This window comes from Nylanderia fulva, unplaced genomic scaffold (assembly GCF_048542155.1).
Source record: "Nylanderia fulva isolate GAGA-0341 unplaced genomic scaffold, ASM4854215v1 Scaffold78, whole genome shotgun sequence".
Taxonomy (NCBI): Eukaryota; Metazoa; Arthropoda; class Insecta; order Hymenoptera; family Formicidae; genus Nylanderia; species Nylanderia fulva.
In genome coordinates, this window is record NW_028190894.1 from 323,343 (window position 1) to 337,033 (window position 13,691).

A 13,691-nucleotide genomic window follows, 5' to 3' on the forward strand; every position below is an offset into this window, starting at 1 on the left:
CCTCCCTCTCTCTCTTGCTTAACATGTCTCTCTCCGGCCGCTCTCTCGAGCCGTCCTTGTCGCTCTACCTATGAATCGCGTCGCACGCGCATCGACAGGCCGATGCTGCGTGCAACGGCAATTCTCGCAAAAATACGGTAATACAAAATTCAAAAAAAACGACGGATCGCACCCTCCCCGAAGTGAGGGGCGCTCCAGGCCTCCGCGGCCTACCCGATCGGGCGTTTTCGCCCTTGTGACGGCGCTCCAAAAGCGTCACGTCACAACAAGAAACTGAATCTTTTGTAGATGTTTTGCTCGAAGAAAATGTAATTAATCGTAAGTGGCAAATATTATTTTAACATTTTATTTTGTCATTTTTAATATCTTAATCATAATCTTTTTTTTATAGAAATAAATATTCAGCATGATAATCAATCTGTGCACGTTTCTGTAGATGCAGAAACGCAAACTGAAGTATACTCGTATAACAATGTTGCATTTAATACTATACAATTTTCCAACAAAGATGGAACAATCAGGCAAGCTAATAAAATTAAATATTTAACAAATAAATTAGCTGAAACAATAAAAAAAATAATGAACTTACATTGAAATTTGAAAGAGAAAAATTGTTAAGACTAAAGCACGAAAAAGCACATAAATATTTAAAGAAAAATATGCAACATTGAAAAAAATAAAAGAAATACCATTCCTGAAGGAATTTGGCTTATCGTTAACCAATCGCCAAGCCAATTAGTCTCCACAATGCTTAAAATTGGCTATGCAAATAAAATATAATAGTAATTAGTTTGTTTAGTAGTTTGTTTATTCATTAATAATAACATTAAATACTAATTGTGTTCATGACTTATTATTTTTTGGTTTTTAGTTGGATGGAAAGCATATTTCTTTTTAAGGAAGGATTTGAAATTACCTTTGCCATCCTATTCCACTTTATGTAGACACATCGCTAAACTAGATTTCAGCCCTGGCATACTAAAAGATGTGATTTTCCCTAATGAAAAAAGTCATGTAGACCTGAGAAGTTTGCGTTTCGAGTCGATATGTATCGCCTGTATTGTTACCTTTTTTCTGCGTATGTGATTGGCGGTCGATGCTTTCGTGAGAGAAAAGTGTGAACGTAATTGCTGAAAGTTCGGTGACAGTTCGTTGACATCTCGTGACACATCGTTAATAGGGTTAATGTATAATAGAGAGGACAGATGTTTACATATAAAAATATAAAAGACGTCCAGCGGCTGCAGCGTTGTATGTACAACGTGGTGAATGTGTATAGACGCGCAAATTTAATGGAAGCGTAGGTATTTTAATTAAAAGATTCTTGTAGAAATTATTATTTTTTTGTTGTCTATTAAAGACTTAAATATTGAATTTTTATGCATTGCATATTTATATTTTTATGTATGCATGCATTGCAATAATTTAAAATAAAAATAATTAAATAAGAGATAATAATAATAATTAAAAAAATAATAATTTAAATAATAATTTAAAATAAAAAAATAAACACACATGTACCATTTGTATTCTTTATATAAATACATTTATAAATTATGATTATTTTAATAAAAAAATTTAATATAGTATTTTTGTATTTTAAAGTTTAAAAAATGGTAATGATTTAATCGACTAACTCTGGCAAATAAGTAATTTTATTGAATTTCACAACGTTTCGGCCGTGGGTTTTGGCCCTTATCAAGTGCTCTAATATAACATTAACAATTATGGGTAAAGAAAAATAAAAATAATAAAATATATAGAAACTTTCACACGTTAATACGCAAACATACCTATGTTCTTCTTTCTAAAACAAAGTAAATCACAACTTTTTTAAAAAACAAAAATTTGATCTTAGAATATGACATGATATAATAACATAATAGTATAAAAACGAAATAACTATGTTATCGTATCGATTTTAAGCTCCTTATATACTCAATATTTAGATCAAACTAAACGACCTTTATTAGTTTCTCGTAAACATTATTTAGATTATTCGTGTCTTTTTGTAAATTAATTGTGTTGTCAAATTTTTTGATAAAAAACATCTCCGCGATTTCTCGTTTACTAACGTATTTCTCATAATGTAAAATTTCTGGAGCAGACCAATCGAAATCATGACCATTATCCAATTTATGATTACTGTGCGCGACGGAAAGCGGGATAGGACAGTCGGAAACGGGACGACAGAAAATCACTGCACTAAACACCCACGTATCGTAAAGACTAAATATATATTTAAACAACTAACACAAAAAAAAAATACAATTATCCAGACCGCGAAAAATTAACCAAGAGATAGCCGAGTCGAAAGTACAAGCACAGTTCAATAAACGAGAGAAAAGCCGAGTCGAGAATTAATTGTTTCGTGTTCCGCAAGCAACGGTAATTTCGTTCAAAAAAGACAAGCGATCTTTTTCGGAGTTTAGAATCACACTCTATTCGCGACGATAAGCAATCGGAAAGAGCGCCGCTGCCGCTTGAGAGGAGGTTTATATAGGCCCTATTTTCGAGAATGTTTGCGAACATTTTTACTATTCTATCGTTAGGTTGAGGGCGAAAGAACATTTATTGTGATTGTTTATTACTCGATCGACATTTCATTTTTGTTATAAGTATAGCTGTGTTTATCTCCTCTTACGCGACCGCGATGTTTACAGTTTTCATGATATAACGTAAGCGCTTAATTTTTGGTGGCGCGGGGTAACCGTATACCCTTGCGGCCGAGCGCTATTTGAATATAATATGAAAAGTATGCATGTTACAATATAATGTTATAGAATATATTATAATATAAATTATAAGCATGATGCTTGTAGCATGATAATACTGCATGAAATGTTCTAATGAATATGCTAATGATTTTTATCTGCAGGTTTTGCACGTTCGATTTTCGAACATTCCGCCCGCCTTGCAGGAGTATGCCTGCAATCGGAATCGTAGCGCGAGAGTGGGGGCACGCACCTAATCACGTGCTCGCGAGTGACGGACACGTGGAGCGCACATGCTCCGACGGATTGGTGAATGGAATGCTGAACCGATCAGCTGTTTGTGACGCGCGTGACGGTAAAGAGGCCTATCGTTTAAAGCGTCGAGAAGAGCCGTGACAATTTTGATCTTCGGAAACGTCGTAAAGTGTAGTGATAGTGTCGCGACGAGAATAGTGTAGTGATGAGAATAGTGGAGCGATGAGAAGAGTGTAGTGATGAGAAGAGTGTAGTGATGATTGCAGGACAGTATGCCGGCGATGTGCAAGTGAACGTGAGAGTGACGTGAGATAGTGGCAAGAACAATGAAAATTTGTGAACAAAAATAAATGAATTATGTGAGACACGTGACGCCGGATTATCGTGAGGTGTCGTCGTCGCCCAGAAAGACTAATTTGTTGACGGGGCGCGTCAAATTAGTACTCGCGGTGCGGATCTCGACTACGCGCACGTGGCCGTCGGATCCGGGGTGCAATTTCGTTATGCGCGCAAGCGGCCACCGCGTTGATAGAGTGATCTCGCTGCGGAGCAAGCATAGTCGACCGACGCGAGCCTCCTGGTTGACTCTGGACCATTTCGGCCGATGGGCCAGCGTGTGTAAGTATTCGCTGACCCACCGAGACCAGAAATGGTCCTTCATCTGTTGCAGGAGCTGCCAACGAGAAAGGCGTCCCGACGGCTCTCGTTCGAGCGACGATTCGGGGATGGCGGAGAGCGCGGAGCCGATCAGGAAGTGACCGGGGATGAAGGCGGCTAAGTTCTCAGGATCGTCGGACAAAGGCTGCAGCGGTCGGGAGTTTAGGCAGGCCTCAATCTGAGGGAGCAGCGTCGTCATCTCCTCATAGGTGAGAGTTGCGTCCCCTATGACCCGACGAAGATGATGCTTTATTGATTTTACGGCAGCTTCCCACATGCCGCCGAAGTTTGGTGCCGCCGGCGGATTGAAACCGGATTTTTTCCTGTGCGGCGAATGCGGCGATGCGGCGTCCATCGGTACTGGCGGCTGAGAACAATGAGACAAGCTGCTTGTCGGCGCCCACGAAGTTGGTGCCCCGCAGTCGCTATAAATCGGCAGATTTTAATTTATCTTCAAAAACAGCTAAAGCAAAATAACTACGTAATACATCCCAATTTTCAAGTAATTTAACTACACATTTATGCAAACATAATCATCTGATATTGGATAATTTTAAAATCTTCTTTTTTTTAAACGTTAAAAGAATTTTGAAAATCTAGAATTGCAGATCTCTTTGCACTGTCCGAAATGTAAGTAGCAACTCCTTTAATCAAAGTTTCACAAAGCGAGAGCAATTTTTCACAGGCTTTACTTGCTATAATCGCGGAAGAATGACAAATACAATTTAATATGATTAAATTCGGCACTTCTAATTTTAAATGTGAATAAAAGGAATTGTTACATCCGACCATTACTGACGCGTTATCGCTTGCCATTCCAACGATATTTTGTATCGGAATTTTGTTTTTTTCTAAGAATGTTTTAAAAGTTTTCAACATATTTTTCGCGGTACAATTTGTGGCATCTAATGATAATAAATCTAACAATTGTGTTTTTACTTTTTTATTAATAGGACAAACGTATTGTACGAGTACGCACATAAATTTAGTATTTGTGACATCTGTGCTTTCGTCTATTAAAATGAAAAATTTACACGTTTTTAAAATTTCTATAAATTTTACTGTTTCGCGTTTTGTAATTATTTCTTTAACGATTTGAGTGCGCTTTATTCGGCCTAATAAAAGATCTCGTACAATTCCAGGCTCAATACAAATATTTTTTAATAAAGAAACTAAATGATCTACATTTCCAAAAGCAATATTATGTTCCGCAAAAAAGGATGCTAATTTAATTTCCGCGCGTTTTACTTTATCATTATATGTTAAAGTATTATCGACATCGGGAGGACTTTGATCATTTTGATGTTGACTTATTTTTGTCATATGTTTGACCGATTGTGAGTGAGCTACTAAATTTGTCTTATAACAAGCAATAGTTTTTTTTTACAAATATTACAAAATGCTTTATTTGGTTCAGAATGGGGAGTCAACCATCTTTTAAAAATTTTTTCGTCTAAACCATGAATTTGGAAATGCGCGGATTTTTTTAATAGCTCCTTTATTAATGTTTGGATTCATAATGCACTTTTATATTACATAAATTGTAATAATGTATTTATTTTTACTTACGTTATAGTACGTTCAATTTATCTGCCTTCTGCGATTCCGCCAAAATTCCGTGGTCCAGGGTCTTGGTCCGTAGCTGCGCGTGCAAACATTATACGTTACTGTAGTCGTCATGGTTACGTCACGGTAATACGCGCATGCGCGAAAAAAACTGGCCCGTCTAACAACACTGTGCGGAGCGTTGGGGGAAAATAGTAATTCGAACATATTCCCCGCGCGGTTTATCTGGTGTCTCTCTATTTCGTATATCGCGGTATGTGTATTCAGGCTTGACGGCGCAGGCTGTATCGTTATATCACCCTCTCGGTTCAGGAGGCCTGAATTTTGAGGCCTTACTCACGCGAAATAAAATGAACAAACAACAAAAAAAAACACAAAAGGCTACCTCCTAGCTGATGCGTCATCTGTACGTCAGGGCGCCGGTCTTGCTGAAGCGTACTACCCAGCGCCCTTGGGGGGACTGAATTTTGTATTTGCGGGATACGTGAACCGCAAAATGAGGCACGTCGAACTGGATGCCCGGGGCGACGCAAACCCGGATCGGGGGGGAGGGGGCAAGGGACCGGAGGGCATCAGGAGCTGTGGCCGTTCGGTCTCGATGATGTCCTTCGGCGTCGTCGTGGGCGGATTTCGGCGTGGAGCTGTCGGTGGCGGCTTCCGTCGTGGAGGCGGCAGCGACGGGGTCATTATGAGCCCTTCTAATTTCCGTCGGTTTACGTGATCGGACCGTTGTATAATCGTCCCGACTCGAAAGGGCCGAGGTGGTGGAGGCCATACCATCGGTTCGGACCCACGAGCGGAGGTTGACGGCGAGTCACCCTCGGCCAGGATCTTTTCGATTTCGCGTAGGACGTCGTCTGCCTCTTGCCATTTCGATACCTACTGACGTGTCTTTGCTCGGGTTCGCTCGTTAGAAGTCATCCTTGTTTTTGGCGGCGGGGTCGTCTGAGTTTTCTTCCTCGGTGTCGGTGTGATTGTTATTCTCCTTCTTTTCTTCGACTTCGGTGTTGACGTGACCCTCATTATTTTCATTATTTTCGTTATTCCGGTCGAGCCCGTGTGCCGGTTTTAGGTCTTGTATGTGCACGTGTCGATACCATTTCCCCCGACGACTGTGCAGGTCCATGATTACTAGGGAGATGATTCGCCGTACTTCGAGCGGGCCGATGAATTTCGGCGCGAGTTTCACGTTGAATTGTTGGGCCCGGTTTGACAGCGGATGGTCGCGTTTCCAGACCCATTTCCCAACTTCCGGTTACCAAGGGCGCCTGCGCATATTATAATATTTCTCTTGCCTATGAAACGCACGGGCTAGGTTGATGCGGACAAGCTCGTAGGCCGTGTTTAAGCCGTTTTTCACGCTGTCTGGGTTGGTCGTCAGTTGTCCTGGTGGGGCAATTGGCAGAGATACGTGTAGCTCCCGGCCATGGTTCAGAAATGCGGGCGTGTATCCGGTGGCATCTTGGACCGCGGTGTTATACGCAAACTGTAGGGCTGGTAAGTTTTTGTCCCAAGTCCGATGATCCTGGTCGACGTATCGGCTGATCATTGTTTTCAGCGTTCGATTTGCTCTCTCCGTAGGGTTGCAGTATGGAGCGTACGCCGGTGTGGTCCGGTGCTGGATGTTGAAGACGACTAATCTTTCGGTAAACTCTTGTGACGTGAACTGTGTTCCATTATCCGACAATATAGATTCTGGACAGCCGTGCCGTAGGATCACGCGCTTGGTGTTAGTCTCGGTGACGGCATGGGCGGTGGCTTTGCGAAGGGGTGCCATTTCTGCCCATTTTGAGAAGCGATCCTGTGCTACGAGGAGTCAAGTGTGCCCTCGGCGCGATCGTGGCAGTGGCCCGACTTTTTTTTTCTTTATAGTAAGGAAATTTGCTTTAACCAACAAACCGTACCAACTGGGCCCTGAGGGAGGGCCCAGCAGGCGTGTGGGGGATTCTCCACCTCTGAAAGAGATGGTCTGACCCAGCCTGAAACCCTTGCCTTGATGGGGTATTGTCCACCGGGAACCGCTTTCGCATAACTTCCGGTGGACACCCTCGGCCATGACCCCTTTCGGGGCTCTTCCCCTTGGAAGAAGGTGGTGTTTCCTCCAGGAACACAATCCCGCGCTCACTCTCCCTACCTGGGAGAAAGGCAGCAAGAGGGAGCCGGGTTTAATACATTTTCTATTTTATTAATATAATAAGATTTTTCCATTGCAACCGTAGCGTTACCCTTATCCGCGCGTGTGAATAGAATATTCGGATTATCTTTACAAAATTTTATTGAATCTCTGTATGAACAAAGTAGTTTTTGTTGAATTAAGTCATTTTTATCATTAGTGTTGAGAAGTTGTGCAAATTTCGGAACCGCAATATTTCTAATAGTTGTGAGATTATTAATATTATTCCGTTTATGATTACTCTCTATGTCTTTGATAAATTCATGTATCGCTATTTTTTTATTAATGTTTGGAAGGCAGAAATTATCACCCATTTGCAAAAGATTAGAAATGTTAGGAGAAATATCTATATTGGACAGATTGATAAACCATTTTTTATTGGTATTTTCTAAAGGATGAATTATATTATTAAGAAATTTATTGGCTTCTATGTGTAAACTAATCTCTTTAGCATTATTAGTGATTGCCCTAGGACAATTTTTCGATATTTTTGTCGGTTGTGAGGTTTCATAGTGTAAGAAACAATGTATATCTATGGGTTTGATGCTGTTAATATACTTGTAATGTTGTTTTCTCTTAAGCCAATTAAATTTCTTTTTGTGCGCAGTAAACAATCTGTTATGACAATTTTTAAAGGCAATATTGTGATGTTCGAAGATTCTATTCCACGTGTGCACAGATAAACGATTAAATAATTTGTTGGTGAGATTAAAAATCCTATTATATAATGACTCTACCTGTTTATGCAAATCAAAGATTTCAATGTTCATCGCATTTGTTTTGAATTTGTACAACATGTTCTCTAGTCTTTTGATCGATCTGTGATAAAAAACATTAAATTTTATGTGGCAAAATCTACCGTACGTATTACATTTATTCTATGCAGGTACGTATTGCAATCACCTATGTTTTTTTTTAATATAATTTTTTCTTATCCTAATTACGCATATTATATATATGTGAACACGCATTTTAAACTTATTACTACTATAATACATAATACAGATTATGTAAATGTTGTCTATCTTTTTTTTTCTTTTAATTGTCGCTCTCTTTTTTCCCTATCTTTATCCAGGGTTTGATTCTGTCTGCTGAAAGGATAGTGTCAAGAGGTTTTTGCCTGATATTGAAGCCTGGGATATCTTTGACCACATATCTACTATTACCCAGACTCTTCGCAATGAGGTAAGATCCCTTGTAATTTGGCTTAAGCTTCGAGCTCGTATCTATCTTAGGGGTAGTATCTCTTATTAATACATAATCACCTGGTTTATACAGTGTCGGCTTAATGCTATGAGCATCCTTATACTCCTTATTATATGCACGCACAAGATCTGTTGCTCGCGAGGCATTGTCCCTGTTCACGTCTCTTTCTTTTTCCAGGTCCTCATCAACGGTGACAAGGGCCTTTATAAAACTGGCTAAGGAGTGATCGGAATGGCTGCGCTGGTCAAAGCCTAACATTAACTTTGCTGAACTAGATTTGGTTACCGCGTGGTAAGTATTATTTACGTATTGCATCTTCCCTAGGTAATTTTTCCACTCGTCAGCTGAGTCTATTAGCTTGGTCAAAGATGATTTCAAAAATCTATTTACTCTCTCTACTGTTCCATTAGCCCATGGTGCTGCGACAGCCACCTTGCGGTGCTTGATACCTTTGACCGAGATTGATTCTACAAATTCTTTTGAAGTAAAGGTTGTTCCTCTGTCTGAAACTAGTTCTGCGGGATTGCCAAAAATTGTAAAAATATTTTTTAGACATTCAATCGATTCCTTACTACTAGTTGATTTAGTAGGGAATAACCACGTAAATCTAGTGAAAGCGTCAATTGCAACTAATATATATTTATATTTTTCAGAAGTTTCTTGCAGTGGACCGAAGTGGTCTACATGCAGCGTATTCAAAGGTATCTTGGGCAATGGATACAGTTGAGATTCCCTCTCAAATCTATTCAACGTGTTATTGGCAGTGAGACAGGTAAGGCAATTCTCTATGTAGTCGTTTACACGCTTTCTCATGGTGGGAAACCAATAGTTTTTTATGATTCCCATCACCGTTTTCTCTACTCCGCAATGAGCCATCTTGTCATTGTAAATTCTTATTATGTTAGCTATCATTGACTCATTACAAATTTAAGCTCATTCTCAACTTTTTTGTAAACCAGACTGTCTACTAACTTATCATTGCTTTCTAATTCTAATGTTTTGCTAATTTCCAGGATTCTAGGGTCCGCTAGCTGAAGGAATTCAAGCTGTCTCTCCAGCGGAAGTTCGTCTATGTGAGCTACACTCCGGCTAAGGGCGTCTACGTGCGTCATGCGACTACCAGGGCAATGTACGATATCGAAAGTATAATTTTGTAATGCCAGAGTCCATCTAGCTATTCGCGGATTTAAATTCGCCTTGTTCACTGCATATACGACCGCGTTACAATCCGTTACTATGGTAAATTGCGTACCATATAAGTATATATGAAAACGTTCAACTGATTTAATAATCGCCAACATTTCTAGCTTGTAGCTGTGATACTTTGCCTCCGCTGCGTTCGTGCCCTGACTGAAATACGCAACCGAACCCCAGGAATTATCGCAACGCTGGAGGAGAATCACACCGAATTCTAAGCTACATGCGTCAGTATGTAACTGGGTTTCAGCCGACGGATCGTACAACCGCAGCAACGGAGTGGAGGTCAGCTCTTTTTTTAAGGACTCAAACGCCTGAATGCATTGCTCGTCAAAGTTATATACGACATCTTTTTTTAATAGATTTTGGAGCGGTTTAGCTTTTAACGCGTAGTTTTTAACGAATTTTCTAAAGTAACTCGCGAGCCCTAGGAAACGCTGTAACTTTAATTTGTCCATCGGCTGTTTATAGCTCGTGATCGCGTCCACGTGTCGGGGACTTAAAGTAATCCCGTCCGAGTTTATAATATAGCCCAGAAATTCTATTTTCTTTCTCAAAAATTTACATAGAAGCCAATCTATCATTTACATAGAAGCCAATAAATTTCTTAATAATATAATTCATTTTTTGGAAAATACCAATAAAAAATATATTTATATTTAAATATTTTGGTTTTAGATAACAATTATAATATACATTAAAAAAATTAATATTTTAAAACAACATTGGTTTTTTCAATAATAAATAATAGTATTAATATAAATTAATCTAAATAATAGTGTTAATAAATAAATTCTATATTAATTTATTCCACTTTAAAGCCGGTAGCAGTATTTAAATATATAAATTGCTAAGCCGTGTTTTCTTCAGTATATGGATCTGATTAATAATGTAATAATAAATATTTTACATATAAAGGTTCAAGTTTTAAAAATACTTACGATTAGTAATATTTTGACTTTTCATTGGAGAGCGATCATTATCTGTTAAATATAAGGAAAATTAATTTTTGAAAATAAAATAAATTCTTACTAGAAAGGTATTTATCTTATCGTGTCTCTTGCCAGAAAGTGGTAATGTAGGATATGTATTGCTATCTTCATCAGATATCGATTCATAAAATTTATCAGTATCTGAGTAATCCTTATGTCCTTTACTTTTGTCTTGTCCCCGCTTATGTATTTTATTATTTTTTTCGTTAAAATCTCCGTATGTAATGAAAAATTGTGACCGAACGGGCACGTGGTAATCCACTCCTTTCGACTTACCGGTCCAGACATCCCCGCTTTCGCCTTTGAATGGTCGCCAGTTATTTTGACCTATGGAAGTAACAAGGTATTTTGAGTGTGAATACGGATTCGATATCGCCGTGATCCTGGTCGTTGATGACACCAGTCTTCAGTTGGCTGCCAACCCTCCTTCTATAGATGGTTGTTGGAACGCAAGTAGCTTCCGTATTGGATAACGCAATCCTTGCGTCAAGTTCGAGAACCGTACGTTCACTAATTTCTCCTCTTATTTTCAGGTCACCGTGGGATGCACCGTCATCTTCACGCAGTTCAACGTCCGCAAGAGGATCACCGAGGGATTTGGATACGTGGGTAAGTACTAACACTGTTTTGATTGTTCTAGGCACTGTTTATTAACATGTGTGAACTCAGGTTATAACATTTCCTTCCGCACGCTTTACACATCAGATATCCGACGGAGTTTATCAGACAACGACGCGATACGTTCGCTTCGCTGACTGTTCGATTTACGGAAAGAGCGCTCGCTGACAACTGATCGTTGCCTTTGTATCGCCGGCGCGTCACCCGTAAATGTGACGATACGAACTTCGGTTGATTAATCGCGTGACGACTAACGTTCCGATTTTATCTAGTTCGTTCGTCTTTAACGACACACGTATCTCTAACGCTTATTGTTGGACAAGCCGCGAGTCACTCGCGGATAACGTCTTTTACGCTATCTTACTATCCTGCGGCCGACTGTGTCGAATCTCGATCGCTCCCGCCTTTTATAGGGTTGCCTGAGTGTATCGCCCCACTGTGAGGTCGCCGGCCAATGAGCGTTCGGCTCCCCGCTACTGGCGCTTCGGCCAATCTCCGCGCTGGGCAGTAGTGCGTACTCTTCACGAGTTCCTTTTTAATTTTACATCGTATAAAGTATGTTTATGAAAAGTTCTGAATATATTAATATTAATTTTATTCACTTAAAAGTTATTACAACTTATCTTAGCTATTAAAAACTTAAAATTTTGTCTAAATAAATGTAAATAAAACCTTTTATTATAAATTAAACTAGATAGGTATAAAATTATGAAAAATGATTGAAATTAAATATAATCTTGTTTCAAAGAAGTAATTTGAACTTTTCATATTTCAGCGCTTTTTAAATAACTATATTTTAATTATCAGAATTTAACCCAATTGCTTAATTATGATTAAATATACCGTAAACTTAACTTATTGACATAGTATAAATAAAAACTTAATTGTTGATATTTATTTCTTGAATACATCGTAACTTGTCAAAAATATTATATGTCAATTTTTTGACAACTAATTTGTTTTACCGCTGCATGCATAGCTAGACTATATATATATATATATATATGTTTTCTTATCCTAAATATTTGCTTGATCGTTTCCGCGTTGTAATGCGTACAACGTACCTTTCTGTCGCCAAGTTGGACATTTATTGTACTTGTTTATGCGCGCCGTATTTTGTGTGGAACATGATCGTTGAGCCATAACCTACGTAGTCCTACATCACATTTTTGTCCAACGTTGTTTCTACTATGTTCGCGAGATTTTTTCGCAAATACGTTGGAGATCTATTAGGGTGGTTTATGCTCATTATATAATAGATTTGACATTACTTAAGTAATTGGATGTTTTAGACCCGCGTACCTAGCTTTATATTGATTTCGTCTAAAATGTCTTGTGGACTCGGTTTAACATTCCGGCTACATTTGTTTACTCCATGTTATCGCCACAGAGCAATCCAATTTGTTCCAATGCTATTTGTTCGATAAAAATTTGCGGAACTCGCGCAATCATTGTGGAACAGTTTTTATGTTCCCTTATTCTTCTACTGACTCTTTTTAATAATCACTAACGCGTTATTATCATTCCAACCGTTTCTACAGGGAATCTTGTATTTTTATCTTCCGCAAGTTTTGATCACTAATATATGGACGCGAATTTAGCTCCGATCAATTATCCTAACCTAATTGTTTTTATTTATAACCTATTTACACTATGTACATACTTATAACAATCTTCTTTTTATTCCAGCTCCGGTGGGATGGCTCGGGACTCTCCTTCTGGCTGCTGTACCTGGTGTGCTGCTACCGGGATGATCATCGCCTGGTCCATCAAGTGGTGCTGATCCGGATCGCGACCAACCGTCGGTCGCATGATCATCTGTACGTTAGGCTTTAATTGCCTTTCTTTTAGCAAGTTTTAAATCACCTAAATAAACATTACTTATTATATATCCACTAACAAAGAATATAACTACCATATTGTTGTACATTATAGAATTGCATATTAAATAAATGTGTGGTACAAAATAACAATGTAATTATTATAATAAGTTTATGATAATTACAAATAAAAGAAGATATTCCATGATTAATAACAGTGTGTGTGCGTGCGTGCGTGCGTATAATTCTTTATACATATATTAATCAATTAATAATTTTTTTTATAAAAATGTTATACAATTTTATATAATATAAATTTAATATAATATAAACAATAACATATTTACCATATGTGCCTAAAATAATTGCTCCGTATTTCATCCAGTTTGAATCACTATATTCATTTTTTATAGCTGCTTTAATAGCTGTAGTATCATAATTTTGTGGTGGCCAATAGCATGCAGATCCTTTTAACAAAAATCATTTTTTTCGG

General features: G+C 38.4%; 1 long non-coding RNA gene across 6 annotated transcripts; it reads left to right on the plus strand.

The window, feature by feature from the left end:
• Positions 1–1,381: 1,381 nt before the first annotated feature.
• Positions 1,382–13,430, plus strand: LOC146720105 (uncharacterized). 6 transcript variants are annotated; one of them, XR_014926210.1, is made up of 9 exons: positions 1,382–6,689; positions 6,774–8,550; positions 8,749–8,862; positions 9,225–9,343; positions 9,585–9,700; positions 9,879–10,053; positions 11,045–11,209; positions 11,294–11,369; positions 13,068–13,430. It is a non-coding gene; the product is annotated as an uncharacterized LOC146720105 (long non-coding RNA). The 6 variants fall into 6 exon arrangements; XR_014926213.1 differs by lacking the exons at positions 11,045–11,209; positions 13,068–13,430 and having other exon boundaries at positions 11,294–11,356; XR_014926212.1 differs by lacking the exons at positions 11,045–11,209; positions 11,294–11,369; positions 13,068–13,430 and having other exon boundaries at positions 1,382–3,835; positions 3,894–6,689; positions 9,879–10,438.
• The last annotated feature ends 261 nt before the right edge of the window (positions 13,431–13,691 follow it).